The following is a 16,852-nucleotide window of genomic DNA, read 5'->3' on the forward strand; positions in this document are numbered from 1 at the left end:
CTTCTCAGAGCTTCTTCTCAGTGAGAGGTTTTGACATTTGCTAGAGGACACTCCAGCCCCTCTCTGCCATCATTCTCCTCCTATAGTGGAGTCCTCACAGGCCGACCAGCAGCTTAAGGATTGGATACTGCACTCTTGTCCTCCAGCCCCCCCCCCCCCGTTGTCCCCCAGGGGGATCAGCCAGGGGACTGTCTACACTAACGACCAGCAGAGCCTCTCCTTAAAGTCACACTCAGTAATTGCTGCCAGTATACGACCTTCAAGTGGGGTCAAGGGATACGTAATTTTAATGACAACTTTTCCTCTCCCCCGCAGGCCAATTTTGTCTTTTGGCAGAAAGAGAAGTGGCAGAGCTAAGTTCCAGAGTCATCTTTCCACACACAAAAAAAGAATCTGGAGAATCACCTTCGGTAATAGGTCAGAAGGGAGCCGTCCGAATCTAAAGAATAGCCGGGCCAAAGAGTATTGACCCTTCTTATTACTCCGCCGAGAGTTAATGGAGATTACTTAATTCAAGCGCCTATTCATTTAGTCAGAATATAAAACGAGGACAGCAGCAGTCAAAGAGCCGGGACTCCGGTAATAGGCAGTCTCATTCTCTCCGACTCCGAACGGGAAAGAAGAAGACGCTGGCCGCCGGTGGCGAGAGGAAGACGGAGACAGCAATCAAAGACAAGCTACAGCTTTACCTTCTGGAAACATGATTTGTGTCATTTCATTGAAGCAGATCAGTAAAAAATGTAATGCAACATGTGAATCAAAGACAATATATAATATAAAATCATCCACACACTGAGACACTTTACATCCACGTTAATGAAAAGACTTAAATCACACCTGTGTCCTATATTCACTATTCAAAAAAGGTAAGTGAGAACACACGTTATCTTCACCCTCTCACACCTTCACGTTTCCACTCAGGAGAATTAAAGTTTTTCTCTCACCTCTCATGTAGAAATGAGGCTAAATGATTTGTGAATTTATGTCTTTATTATTCATGTTTTCATTTTGACAGTGTAAAACGTCTTAAACCTCATTACTCTGCATGAACACGAGATGAAGTGATGATGCCGGACCCACTTTTATGGGGGCCAAGTAGTGTCCAATGAATGCAATGAAGCCAGAAGTGAGGAACAACGGATGCTGACAATGAAACGAGCCAACTATTATTGAGTAGTGGACTTTTATTAGGCTGATTTGAGATGAGCCAGGCCTACGCAGAATCAAAGAGAGATTTATCAAGTATTTAATCCTCTTATCAACATGGAGTGGACAAATATGCTGCTTTATGCAAATGTGTGTATATATTTATTACTGGAAATTAACAACATAAAACAATGACATCATTTTTTGCAAAACAGTTTTACATACAAACATAACTGCTGGGAAAAAAACCGTTTCCTCTTTAATCTTCATATTGCGACATCAACGTGACCCTGGTGATGATCCACGGTTAAATCAGGAGAACGCCGTTAGAACCTGAACAATCTCCATCACAACATGTTGGTGCTCACAGCCTCACGTCTACCTGCAGGAATTCAAATCAGTGGTTGTGCCCAGTTTGAAGTTTGAATGGTGAGCTGTGTTTCCTGCGTCGGTTCCCAACATGTGGATTTACACTGAGTGGAATAGTTAATCATGACCAACAGGTTTGATGTGCATGTAAGCACAGAAGTTTCTGTGGTTATTTTACCACATTCTGGTGCTTGTTGTAAAGAAAGGAAACCAACAAGCAGCAAGCAGTGGATGTGTTGTGTGTAATTGGGGCTTGACAGCGTGTAACATCACTCCAATTAGAGCCTGCAGATGGAACAGATACCTGGAGCCTGCAGATGGCTGCAAAGAGAGTCACCAGAGTACAGCAGAGGCCAGCAGTACAGGACGCTCATTCATCTTTATTCGGTGGCATTAATGGGAATAAAAGTGTTTTCTTTTAATGAGTGATCAACATGTCAGACGGACGCAACTGAAGTTAAGAGTTTGTGTGATTTTAGAGAGGTTTGTCTTTAATAAAGAGATATTACAAACTACAGGTGAGCGGAGCTGTCGACTACCGCCCGACACACCAAGACACTACCTTTATTCTCTCAGGAATTATTTCTGTGGTAATCACATGATGATTTGTGATCCTCCTGCTCACCCTCGTACAAATGAACAATGTCATCGATGATGAAATATCTTTAAATTAAAGAGCTCAGGTTTGATGTCAGGTAGGCTACGAGAGGACTTTAATGTTGAAAAGAGATTGGTGTTGGATTATATTGAGTAAATCTCTTGTGAACATGCTTCTCAATAGAAAAAAGCAATATATTCTAATCCCTACATTCTGACAAATCTCAAATTCAGGGACTTATTGATCGGAAACAACACAATAACAACTTCTTTCCTTTGGCCCTCTGAGTAACAAATGCAAATTAAAGTTATTTACATACTATTGAATTAGGGTGGACATCAAAACAGCACCTGTGAAATGAATCTTGTGAATATGTTATAGAGAAACAGACCTAACAAGGTCAAGACATCGGACTTTATACTGCAGCTGGGGGAAAATAAAGAATCACAATCAGCTCAGGAAAACTACTTTAGAAGAATAAATATGAGCAATGTTTGATCTGGTAGGAAATGAAAGTCGGCGTCGGACGCTTCTATTGGATAAGGGTCTGTCTGAAGGTTTAATACAGTCAGACTAATAACTAATTACATTATATTCTATCAGTATCTCACAACCAGACACATTCCCATGAAGCCCATAGAGAAATCAATAAACTGTGCACACAAATTACTAATTCATGCGTATAAATTAGAAGCACATAGCAGTAACCCTCTGAGACCCACAACAGACCAGGTTTTGTCTTCTTTAGGGGGGTCCAGGAGGACTTTAGGGGGTCCAGGGGGTCTTTAGGGGGTCCAGGAGGTCTTTAGGGGGTTCAGGAGGTCTTTAGGGGGTCCAGGGGGTGTTTAGGGGGAGATAGCAGGTCAACAGTAGATGTCACATAGAAGTGGTGAACATCATCTGAAAGCTGGAACCTGAAGAGTAATTTGAGATGCAGCTATCAGGGTTTAGAACATGATGATAGAAGTATATGATGGTCATCCTCATGCTCTGTTATATCTCATAAGTTGTTGCAGCAATTCTTGTGTTGCTAACATTTGTTCCACAGATTTGGTGCTACATTTAACCACTGGAGAATAATCAATAATCCTCCAAAATACCACATTAAGACACCAAGACCTTGAGGAACACTGTAGAAAAAGACATCCTGGGATTTGGGATCAAACACTTTTGACATTTGAAGATTTCTGCAAGAAAATAGGACTAAATGTATGGATTTGTTTTGCCTCTCAGGTCTTCCGTACAAACTCTAAAAATAGATGACAAAAGAACACTATCTATCTTGCAGACTGATTACTGGTTTATTTACTGCTCCCGCAATTATTTTGGCATGAATAAACTTCCATAGCTTGGGGAGTTGTAAGCATGATCATTTACAACCTGAGTACGGAGATCCTTCAGTCAGCGGCAGTAACAGTTCATATTCTGCTGTGCTGGATCTATCGTTTAATCATTTTGATACTAATACAAATAAAATAGCAGAGCTTTGATGCGATCAGTGAAAAAGTGAAGACAACAATATCATTATTAGCAAAAGGCAGTTTAAACAAATGAAGCCCAACTAATTATCTACCATTTGGAGGAGAAATGGGCGGAGGAAAACACTCGTCTCAATCACACTGCCAGTCGTTGCTCAGGGTTGATTGGTTCGTGTCAGTTGGTGTGTCTTCATCCCCAACAGAGCCTCAAACTGTTCCACGGTCATCTGAAAATATACTGCGTTAAAGCTGAAGGAGGAGAGATTACAGCACATATGATTTAAAAAAGATAGTTTTATAAAACGGTCGCTATATTGTGACAGTAGTACAGAAAACAGATAACCTGACAAAAAACATGTGTCTCTGTGTCCTCCGGTGTCCTCGGTGTCCTCCGGTGTCCTCCGGTGTCCTCCGGTGCTCCTAACGGCATCTACAAGATTTCACAGACCGGAGGAAAACAAGCAGTAAGAGCTGATCTGAGGTCTGCTGTCCAGCTGCCGTCTATGAGAGCCGGCTGTCAATCACTCTGAACTCCGACCAAGCGGTCAAACTAGGCAGCGCTGATCAAATATGAATCAATATTCTTATATCAATAGTTACTGTAATGTCTATTTCCCTCCTCAGATGTTCTCAGAATCATCTTGTAGTGCACGGTTTAGCTGGAACATGAGAAGGTTTGAGACCCCAACGCCATTGTGAAATCTGTTGAAGGAACAGCAAGTTCTGGTCACGTGACCGGAGCTCAGCCAATAGGTAAGAAGGAGAAGTTGCTGCTACTGCTCGACTCCATTTTTTCTTCTCAAATTAAGCGTTTAATTAATTTTTTTTTACGAAAATGGAACACGGCAGTGTGGATAATTCTCACCAACCCGGTGTGCATCGTTGTTCTCATGCGTTAAAACATTTGCATGCAGATTTTTCAAATTCCCACACCGCAGTTAATTTTGCATCGCACTGTTGAGAAACATCTTTAAGTATTCTCTTACAAGGTCTCGACAGTATTTGGTGCTAAAGCACATCAACCAAGAGGTTGAAATCAGCCAGGGAGCACACTCCCCCAGTTCAGGTTTAACATGGAGACAGTAGAAGAACAAAGCTGAAGTCCTGCCTCATTTCAAGTCCCCTTTATTCCTGTTGCCAAGGCACATTGATCCATAAACACTGATATCCATATGGACATAGCATATACACACACACTGACGATATGTTACTAACACAAGCTCTCTCTGCGTCTGAATCTCACACTAACATGCAAACTCATTCAGTATCATATAATATTTTTTCATAATGATAACCTTGAACAATGCGATGCTGGTAACTGCTACATAATATCTATCGATTCCATCCGGTGTGATTTCCTTGAGTAGCTCGGGCTGAAATTACTTGTGTGTTCAGAACTGAGCATTTCAAACAGACTGCCGTATACCTCAGCAGCAATCAATCAGCCTTAATCCAAAACCAATTTACTCCGCCTGAAGAGGAAAATATCTTTTAATCTCTCGCCGACAATCCCTGATTGCGGTGCGGAGCATCAGTTGACAGTCAAACTGTGCCGCTTAGAATGGGATGTTTATATTGGATTTGTGGTTGCCATTTTTACACACACATGAATGAATAGTCAATTTAATACCTGTGAGTACAGTTTTCCCTTCCCTGATGATGGGATATTGCTTTTCCACGACATCTTTTCCAACAGCATATCCTGTTCTATCCTCCAAGACACTGTAGCATTGAGACAAACACAGAGCTGGATTCTGTGTGTTCAAACTGGAGAGAAACAGATCTCACTCTGGATTAAAGATTTCAATATAAACATAAATGTGTGGAATATTCATTTTACCTCTGACATTAAGCCATCTGTTGTACATGTGTTGTACTGCATCCTTCAAAGCAGGAGGTGGATACCTCTGTCAGGAGCAGGACAGTAGTCATACTGAACCCGTGACAACCTCGCTGTGGAGTTGGAAGGGAGAGATGTTTGCATCTCATCTCATCTCGTCTGTCCGTCTGTCAGCAGTGTGTCAGAAAACTAAGAATGGATTACTGTAAGTGGTTAAATGTGGTTATTTGTTGGAGCCCCACCACCTCCACTGCAAAATAAAGAAAAAGAAAGAAAGAAAAATAAACAAACAATATTGTTTATTTTAATAACATCAAATATTTAAAGTGAAGGGAACTTTGCAGTGCAGTTGTTGAGCATCATCTCCAGCAGACTGAGCTGTGCAGCCCACTAGATCATCATCATCATCATCATCATGTGCTGATCTTCTCTATATTCACAGCACTAATGAGAGGACAATAACAACAGTCACAGTCTCCTCTGGCTATGAACAATAACGCGTCAGTCATTTTGCCGTCGTACATTCTCAGCAGCGCGGTCTCTCCGAGCCCCTCGGTAACCAAACTAATTGAGGGCCATATGTAAGCAAGTAGTTCTTGCTTTAGAGTAGCGCAGGGAGGGAGTCTTACAAATGAGCCCCCCTGGAGGGAAGCACAGCTGAGCCACGGTCAAGCAGAACATCACCACGGAGAACAAGACAGAGCGAGCCGGGGACAGCTCACCCAGTGGCTCCAGCAGACAAAACTCATGGACGGCACTCAAATTAGTGGTGGGAATGCAAAGTGCTGGATGCAGTTAGCAGTGTAGAAAGCTAGCTGGTTACTACATGGGAACAAAATGGTATCAAAGTAATAAGAAAATGACTCCGCTGTCATTTGAAGCAGGCATTAAATGACGCTGTTGGTGTTATTTGTTCTTTTTCAGTACATTTATTTGGAATGAAGGAACTGTACTGGACCTGGATACCTGGATGTTTGGAGAAACTGAAAGACCACAGTGGTTATCCCTCTGTTATCCAATTCAACATCGCAGTACGGTTTGCTTTAATATTGATTCATAGAAGCGGTCAAAGGTGTTGAGTTCAACAACAGTTGATGTAAAAAGCAAGAAGTGTACCACCTATTGACTGGATGAATAATGAGCTTAACAGATGCCAATAGTGAGGGCAAACCGTGTCCTCTACCCTAAACAGCCTGCCCACCCCGGCTTTCTCTCCGTGTTTCAGCTTCCCAGCCGAGGAGCGCTTGATTAAGAGGAGGCTCGTGGGTGGCTGTTGTTTTACTCCCTATTGATCCTCGGAGCACAACTTTCCATCATGCAGAGAAGGCCAGGGCCAAAGACGACAGCTAATTAAGATGGCTAATCACTTCATTTCACAACGGCTGCAGGCTTTGTCACTCTTCTTCCCAGCACCTGTTGTTTGGTATCAGTGACATGATTAAAAAAAAAAAAAGCTGGGAATTTCAAACATTACTGATCTGCAGGAACGGTGCACATCAGAGATGGGAAGGGTGGTAAGACAGGCAATCCTGGGATAAAATGTCCGTACTGATGGAGCTTGTCTGATTAGACGCTGACATAGAGGGCCTACTAAGCTATGGAAGGCCACAACACAACACGCTGGTGCCTTTTGAACAAAGCTTTGCAACGTTTGGATGTTCTAGCTATGAGCATGTTCGGGTCAGACAAATTTTAATCCTGTGGCATAAATATGAGTGTTGGCTGGTGAAATGTGCTATTTTGAAAAAGTAGTATAAATGAAGTAAAGCTTGGAAAGAGACCTGCTGTTATAGCCTCCCAACCAGGCTGATTATCAACAGCTGAGGATGATCACAGGTGATGAGCAAGGAGAGAGAGAAACCTTAAATAACCAAACTATTAATTCAAGAGTGACCAACAAAATATACCTGCACAAAGAACAGGTTTAGAAAGAAGAAGAAGAAAAGCACTTTATTAATTCCGAAGGGAAATTCAATTTTATTTACTTATTAGTTTATAGTAATCCCGGACGAGCCCCCAATTGTTACGTTCCCCAAAAAAGCCTGAATGACAGGGGGCGCTACTGAGAAACTAACAAACATAAACTGCACACAGAAATACTAATAAAAGGGTCTATTGGGTTCTAAAAGGAGACTGAGGGAACATAACTCCCCATATCCGCCCACTAAATCTACCAACAATGACACACCAACAAAGAAGGGGACCCTCTGCAGACACACAACCAACTGAGCAGCCAACCTGCTGATATAGCCTCCCAGCCAGGCTGATTATCAGCAGCTGAGGGGGATCACAGGTGATGAGCAAGGAGAGAGAGAAACCTGCAGAACAAGATCTGACATCATCCTTTGACCAGAACAAAAAGCATTAAAAGGTTCAGAGTATCTTCTGGTCATTAGATTTTCCTTTCACAAACGGATATTAAAAAAACAAAGAGTGCATATGAGGACGGTGCTGCTGTGTAACTGAAGGTGATGGACATGGATCAGTACGTTGTTTTTAGAAACAATAAAAGATTGTGTCTCAGGGAAGAAGACATGAAAAAGTAACTAACTTCGGTAAAGTGTGAAAGATATTGATAGATTCAAACTTCCCAAATCAATAACTCATAACAGAAACGTTATTAAAACACCAACGAGGGCTCTTTCCAACCGTAGTGAGGTAGACAACGAGCTACAAGCTCATTTTAATCACTACTAGTCTTTAGTCCTCCGAGCCGGACACATTACACCGGTCTCTGACGGGACAGGCCCACCTGATTTTCTCTGTGCCCCCCACACTGTGATTTCTGCCTCCGCCACTGCGTACAACCACGAGGCCAATTCTAGTTCAAGCTGGACGACTCGTTGGTGCTCCGCTCAGGACATATTTTTAATATCCAAATCAATTTCTATACAGAACTAAACCGTATAATTCCCATCAATCACTAAAACAGAGGGACAAATAGTATCCTAGTCATCACTTAGTGGCCTGTAATCATTTAGTGGCCTGTACCGTTCAGACCTGTGATGGGAAACGTGTCGTCAAACTGCAAATTAGGCGTGTAGTTCACGCTGCTTTGGGGTTCAAAGCCGCTCAGGATGAGAGGGCTTTAACTCCGACGCGGCGCACAGCGGAGGATAACGTGGTTGATGTACAAGAAAACTCCAAAGTCTTTACATCTCACTCCGTTGTCTTCTTTTTTATTTTCTTATTTTCGCAGAGAGAGCGCCCGTTCTCCTCCTTCATGTTTTAATTGACTGCTCTCTCCGAGTGTCGGGGGACCCCCGCACAACAATTTGCCAATCCCCCTGTGATCATCACACCCTAACCCAGCCTCAGAGGGACCGGCAGACTCCGACGCCGCTCCATTATATCTGTATGTTGTCGGCAACCGGCGCCTAGGAATACATTGGGAGACGAGCTTGTTATACAGTAAGAATCCGGGAGGAAGCGAGTCACCTCGGTCCTTTTCAGAATCACTCTCCGTGAGGTATTGGATGCTGCTCTTTATGTCAAGTGGACTTATTCTGATTCTCAGAGAGGAGGGAGGCAAACATTACTCAACCGGTGAAGGTGGTGGAGTGTATTTATGCATGGCAGGCACAAGATCACCAAGCGATATTGATAACAGGGAACTCCATCTGGAAAGCCGACCTCAGCCTCGGTGTCACTCCCATCATTTATTTGCTCTTTTGACCATTCTGAGAAGTGATTTGTGCGCCGGGATAAACACAGCGGCGCTGAGCCCCGACCGGCGCTTATGAAAGGAAACTGTACGGGGATGATTTCCCACCTGGATTCAGCCCGGATAAGCAGTTTGAAACGGCAGTATACCGTTGACTGCATTACTGAGTCTGCGAGGCCGCAATATTGCATCGCTCCTTCATTGTCTGATGCCACTGCACCACAGCTCAACTAGAGGGGGGGGAGTCTAAGAAAAGAGTGTGAGAAGTTGAGTTAAATCATGCCAAGTTGTAGAACATACAAACTTAGTGAGAGATTATAGCTGGAGTCACTTCACATCAGGCAGATCCACCAGGGAGCTAATAGAGACAGGAGGAACAGGAGGAGCTGTCTCTTCTCACTCTTATCCATTGGGGGGATTGATATGCTGGAAAAAAAGAGGGAAGGGAATCACAAAGGATGAGGCTGAGAGATCCAGGCTCCGCTACGCATTGGGCCTGTCATCTTCTGGAGCCATTTTGATATTTCCTCCCGTCTTAGGCTCCTCTCAGATTGGCTAAGGGCTGTTTTCAAATGCACTCCACTGATCAGTCTGGGGGAGGATGAAGACGAGGGAGGTTTGCAAATCCAAAATAGTCGACTGATAAGAAAGGAGAATGTGATATTTAATGTCCTCACATGTCAGGTGTCAGTTGTCAACACACTGGAGCTGCCTGTCTTTGGATGAGACTTTATTTTAGCGATACTGTGGGTGACACATCTAATAGGCATTTAGCTATCATTGTTGCTTTGACTGTGCCGCCGCCGCCGCTGCTGAAGTATACGTTGAGATGTTGGCACATTCTCCAAACCTGGATGAAATTGTGTGTTTGAGAAGGCTGAGAGAAAGCAGGATAATTGGACTCCTATGGATGGGAAAACCGCAGGATGTGGCGAATGTGAGCGACGAGCCACCGCGTCAGGATGTATTAAATGGAGCAGGTCATCTGTAATTATGCCCGTGTTGCAAGGAGGAAGACATATGATCATTGTGTCGCAGTTTTTGTGAGTGTTTCAACCTCCATTTTGATGTAAAGGCCACCAGAAGGAAGCCCGCTGCTGACTCAGACCTGCTTCTCTTTCATTTTTCAGATTGTTTTCCCCACACTGAGAGCTGATTGGTTGATCCCCTCCACCTCTGTATACACAGAGCAGGCAGATGGCTGTCCCCAGAGTCCTACCTTTTCTGTCTTTATCGGTAGCAGCACAACTGCAAAGAAATGGGGACGTCTTCAGATGCCCTTCAGTCATTCTCTAAAGCAAGGAGCAAATAACGTCTGCTGTCTGAGGGGAACTTCACAGAAGCAGTCGTCCTGGAATAATTGCTTCAAACAAATTAGCTCTTGAAGGTCCATTAGGCGAGCATTGTTCCCATCAAACAGTGTGTGATACTGAGGGATGCTCAGAGGGCCGGCGTGAAACAGATGGAGCCATGTTGTCCACATTTCAAATGATGATTTAAAGCCGTAATGATTACCTCAATATAAAGACACACTATGTGTTCAAGAGCCCAGATCTGTGATGATCTGCTGGATTAGAGAAAACAAGTCATAGTTATAATGTTGTCTTGCAACTTCTTATTCCACTGTTTATGTTACATATCATGATTATATATTCATATGTGTCTTCATGCAAAGATAACAAAAACAGGGATTTATTCATCTCATATTGTGCCTATATCAGGTATGGAATTAATCTGCAGATGCAGATGTCAGTTTTTGAGCCACGACGAAGGCCAGAATGTGTTCTGCAGCAGACTATGGTAAGGCTTGTTTTTAGCCTAGCCGATTGTCTGAAATGCCTTTTGTTGTCATGGCGGTCCCAAAGCGCTCCAGCCTCGGTCTGGGTCTCATTCACATGAACGGAGGAAGGGAAATAACTCTGGATTCAGCTGTTAGTGCGTTTTAATGATTTAAATCAGGACTATTAGAGTGTTCGTACTGGGGAGTTGATTCACCTCAAAAATAAAAGATCCGCTGAGTTACAGACGTCTCTTTTCCAATGGAAGTCTATGGGAAAAAGTCTTTTCGGGCATCAATGGCATCACGTGCGGTCAGTAGATCAGAGCCGAGTCAAAGTGAAAAAAAATTGACAGCAATTTATCAAAGTGTGTGATTCCCTGCAGAGAAGCGGCAGCTGGAGAGACGGAAAAGATAGACTCGCCCCTTCGTTCCCTCAACAAATAAATGTATTCATTTGGTCGGCTTTAATTTTTGCAAACCAAACCAGACTAAATAGAAAACAATTCCACTCTGAGTCCGAACGCCCCGAAGTCAAACATTTCTTACATTTCAGCGTCTCACAAAATCATTTATTTGTGGATTCTAAAATATTCCTTTTATTTTCCACAGAGTTTACTCCAGCCAATCACCGTAGGATGTTTAATTGCGTCATTACATTAGTCAATCCCAACGTGTACTGTACAGACGGAGAGCTGGTGGCACCGCCCCGTATCGAACTGACTGAAACCAAAGTGAATCTTTTATCATTCACAGTTTGAACTGGTTAGAAGATAAATATATCCGGCTGAGAGAACCAATGAGAATATTTTAGATTTATATCATTCAGTTTTCAAAGACAAAAATAACCCCATACTATCCTAATGGGCAGTGATATGTGTGTGTGTGTGTGAGTGTGTGTGAGTGTGTGCACATGTCTTCATGTGTGCTAATGATTCTGAGAATTTCCCAGGGTGTTGTTAGGAGGAGCCGGCAGACTCCTCAGCTTCGATTATGTATCCTCTTTTATTCAATCATTGCATTGCTCTATAGCTGACATTTGGTCAATACTGCAATCTTCTAGTGATCAGAATATGCCAGACAGTCTGCTCCACAGAATTCCATTAGTTTTGCCTTCAGATTGATGCACTAAAACAAGATATTGAGTGAGAAACAACAATTTGAAGACGATCTCCGAGTTTTATTCTGGCCTTTGAAGGATATTGAGTCAACAGTTTATACGTTCCTAAGTGTCTGGCATAGTATGCTGTCCATATATTTAGGATTTATAGAGGAGATCAGCCACCATAATAAGTACACAATCATTTACAAATGCATGTTAAGGTCATATATTTGCATAGATAAAAACTATATATTGGAAGATTCCCAATGAAATGTGACTCCAGTCTCCTGGGTGATAGTCCTGTGTTTGTTTGACCCATCCATCCAAGTGGGTCTATCTACATGTGCACAGTACTACAGGACACGCCTACTACACAACACGCTCTCCAAACGCAGTTTGGTCGGGTTTAGGCACCAGAACTACTTGTTTAGATTTAGGAAATACGTCATGGTGTTAAAATAAGTAGTCAATCCCAGAAGTTATCTCAGGAGATGTGTCGTGTAGCCTGCAAGACTGCAGATTGACCTTCTCCATCCATCCGCCCCAACGTCCTCCTCACGCAGACATGGTCCTTCTTTATACTATGTCAGCTGACTTCCTCCTTTACTCCTGTCATGGATGGCTTTAATATTTCTCATTTCCCATTATCTTTGTGGGTTGCTGTAAACATCAACAGCTCAACAGAAGGCTTGAAGTTAACCAGATCCACACAGATCCATCTACACCACTCAGGCACTTACAAGGAAGGCATTATAAAACTATTTGGAGACTAAAGCATGAAGCTAAAAAACAGAAGACAGCTCGCCAAAATCATAATCTACAGATGAAGTAAAGGATTTAGTCAGATCAAGGAGCCACAGCTCACATAGCTAATGGTGAGACAGCATTCAGAACCAACACCGATTATTCTATTATTCTAGTTTCCTATACGTTTCAGTTACAGAAGCAAAGAGGCCTTTTAACAAACATATTGTTTGTCTATATGCCCCCGATGTAAACGCTGACCTGAGCAGCTCTGTTCTTATTGAGCTCTTATAAACATCATCATCATCATCATCATCATCATCATCATCATCATCATATCACTGACCTGCTACGAGCTGGTGCTCGTCTTCCTCAGAGGAGACACTCTGCTGGTTATTTTTTGACTTCCTCAATAATTAACGGCCCCTTCGTCCTTTTTCTTTGGCTGCTGCGTCACCTCGTCTATTGCTCTGGAGACAGAATGCATGTCTCCATAGATCGCCACAATGTGAATATTTAAAGGAACCAGCATGAATAAATCAATGCCCTACAACTGGATGTACTTATCAGCAGCCAGAGCTGGTGACAGACAACTGGATCAAACCCAAACAGCCTCTGGTTGAGATATATCCTCCTTGACTGGGATTCAAATACTGAATGTTCTGCAAGAAATCCTGACCCCATATGCTCTTTGGTGAAACAGTGAAATTAATTTCTACTTTTTATAAGCTGTTTTATTAGTATTCAATCACGCCGCTCTACTCTCAGTACATGCTGAGCCGGGTCTTTTTAGTGATGAAAACATCACAAATCTGCTACAGAAGCAGCAGCGTTGCCTGGTTGTCAAATCGTTGCAGTGAAACAGAACAAGAGTTCACGCCTCCGTGGCAACACGTTTTAAATAGTTTTAAATATTTAAACGTAGGGTTTGTAGTGCTGGTCAAACACATCTTTTATTAGGATTTGCTGAAATTCTCTTTACATCTCGACAGCAATCAATAAATCAAATGCTCTGACCTGGTGTCTGTGGCTGTCGCAGGACTGTCCAATCATTTCATTCAGGCCTGAATGAGATGATTGGACGAGCTGACTGCCTGTCTGCCGGCGTATACTCACTGGTGCACTCACTGGGTGTCACCGGAGTCTTCCTCCTGCTGTGGGTACTAACAGCAGCCATGTTTAGCCTTGTTTACCTTCTTAATGCTTCATAAGGCTGTAGAGGAAACGTTAGGGGATCACCAAAGTCATTAAGATTCATCCCCTGGGCACCATGCATGTCCATCGAATAGTTGTTCAGATATCTCAGTCTGGACCAAAGAGGTGGAGACTGACCGACTGACATCTCTACAGCCATTGCTAAAGAGTTCTCATACAAGGCCTGATGTTTCTGGGTTGTGTTGGGTCCAACCAGAATTCATCTGGACTTAATGCTATTGAATCCAACCTGGAACAAAGACGTTCTGGTTCTAGGTTTCTAGGGTTGCCTTCCGTCCCTCGAATGCAACGCCACGCTACCAGAATGCATTGCACAGCTGCTTACAAGATGACAAACCAAGATGGAGGCGACCAAAAACCAAGACAGCGACTTCCAAAATATTGAACTTGAGGCTTCCAAACCGTCGTCCACAAACCAACGGGTGACGTCACGGTGACTACGTCCACGTCTTATATACAGTCGGTGGTAAACTAATTTTAGTTCCACCTCAACCAAGTAGAACATTAAATGTTTATTACACACCTACAATAATCAGTAATAATAATCCAAACATGTACTATATAATAATATCGCGTGTCGCATAACAATAAAAATACATGAGTACACTGTTAAGAATTTCCCAGTAAAATAACAGTAAAGAACTGGCAGCAGGGTTGCCATTATTCTACTGTAAAATTAACATTATTATACTGTCGCTGAAATTTACAGCTTTGTACTGTTAATGAAAAATACAGTATATACTGGTTTTTTGATTAATTTCACAGTATTTTACAGTTAATTTACTGTTTAAGGATACATTATATAGCTGTTTTTCACCTTTCTTTTACATTATCTTACTGATTTGTTTCAATGCACTATTTAGGTTGTATTTTTTACATACATTTTAATAAACATTATTTTTTGCCTAGATGAATAGACTTAGCAGGTTACAGACATAGGAATAGTCACACTAAATACAATTAAAGGCACTTGTTAAGAAAAAGGCTATAATTAAGGCTATAAGGCCCAAAATGTCTGTCTATAGCTGGCTACAAGCACAGAATGCAAACCATAACAACATGTGAGTGAAGAACAGAGCTAATTCACTGCTTTTACAATCATGTACAATGTGTGAGAAAAGAACATCTACAGCTTATCTTATTGCACTTTACTTTTTATTTTCATATGAAGTTCAACACAGCGCCAACAAAAACCTGACACAGATAACAAACCAAATTTCAGAAGAAATAGCATTTCTGAAGACATCTGTCAATCTTACTAACCTTACTTTGTGGAACAGTTACAGAGAGTTGAGCTACATCATAGAGTTAAAACAAAACTCAAGTAATATTTTGCCTTATATCATGTAACATGTGAATATACTGAATATATTGCTGAGCCTTAAGGCATATCAGTGGTACAAATAAAAAAAAAAATTAACATTAAATACAAAATAATTTGTCTATATACTAATGAGCACCAACACCACCAGACATGTGACATCATGTCCAAGTATGAATATTCAGGCTCTAACAAGGCACATGGATAAGTGTGGAAGTCCAAGTATTGGGCGATAATGGGGGAGTGAGTTAGTGAATGACTTATGGCCCACTCAAAGACACCAGTTCTCTCAATCCAGCCTTGGTAGCCCGCTGACTGTGTGAGAGAGAGATATATGAGTTCCAACACAACTTTCATTGTAACTTCTCACATACAAAATCAGCGTGTGTAGCCCTCATTTCCTCTTATCATGTATGTAATGTAAACTCACCATTTTAAATGAAGTCCCACTCAAGTCCATGAGTCCCATCAGCAGAGTGGATACATGTGGATATACGGTTGTAGTCTTGTCTTGTAGTTCGTGAATTTGCCAGTTTTCTTTGAGAAGACTTTGCCCTGTCCATCCTTGGTGCCTCTCTCAGGGTTTATTCCTACGGTGCACCTGAAAAATGATAGTGTTTCTTCAGGTACTGTGTAAAAATCAAGTTGTGTGAATCACTTAGATTAATGCCACAATAAAAATACAGGTTTTACTGAAAGTATCTAACCTTGAGATTAATTTGAGCGTGCAGGTGTAGAAGGTGGAAAATAATGCAGCAAGCCCCATCAAGAAGGTGGGCTGGATCCCTTCACATATGAAGTGGCCCTCAAGGCTGACCATCCAGCGCCAATAGCTTCCTGCTGTTTCACCTGAAACTCAGAAAGAAATTTCCTCAGTCAACTTCATGGATTTTTAGTCAATGTTTGAAATGAGTTGTGTTGAGTGGTGTGCATTACTGGTTGAGAAACGTTTTTTTGATCAATTATGAATATTCTGACCATCTGATCTATAGAACATGTGGTTTTCAGATATCATTCAAAAACACTAGTTAGCTAGGAAATAAACTTGCCTTCAATTTTGTATCTGCTCTGCTGAATTACCACCCAATAACCAACGTGCACTGAAGTCTTAATGCTACTTTAAATGTTGAAGGGACTTCCATAGACTGTAACATGTATACACCGTCGTTATGCATGAATTCACTGGCAAAATACATGTGTCAGCACATTAACTTAGATATTAACTTGAATACATAGAAATTAAAATGAGCTCCTTGTGTTGTCCGATTAATATGCAATCATCTGTGAAATTCTAGCTAGCTGTTGAATCCCTCTATCATGACATGCACATATTCTGTTATGCAAACTAACTGGAAACATCACTGATAAACTTTGCACAGATTTATTAATTAAATAAAATTACTACTCACCAAATAATCAGTAAGATGGGAATGGATGAAGAAAAGAACGGATCCAGCCTCACATGTGCAGATCAGGTGAAATGCTCTTCCCAGAATTCAAAAAATACTGCATCAAACTGTTATTCATGATACTTTAGACAGTTGATCAGCAGTAAAGTGCTGTTTTTTAAGAATACATTATAGTTCAGTTAAAAAACG

At 41.9% G+C, this 16,852-nt stretch overlaps 1 long non-coding RNA gene across 1 annotated transcript; it reads right to left on the reverse strand.

The window, feature by feature from the left end:
* Positions 1–15,275: 15,275 nt before the first annotated feature.
* Positions 15,276–16,085, reverse strand: LOC141762165 (uncharacterized). Its single transcript, XR_012592740.1, has 3 exons — positions 15,962–16,085; positions 15,685–15,855; positions 15,276–15,569 (listed from the first exon to the last, which is right to left on the reverse strand). It is a non-coding gene; the product is annotated as an uncharacterized LOC141762165 (long non-coding RNA).
* Positions 16,086–16,852: the final 767 nt, after the last annotated feature.

Source organism: Sebastes fasciatus, chromosome 23 (assembly GCF_043250625.1).
Source record: "Sebastes fasciatus isolate fSebFas1 chromosome 23, fSebFas1.pri, whole genome shotgun sequence".
Classification (NCBI taxonomy): Eukaryota; Metazoa; Chordata; class Actinopteri; order Perciformes; family Sebastidae; genus Sebastes; species Sebastes fasciatus.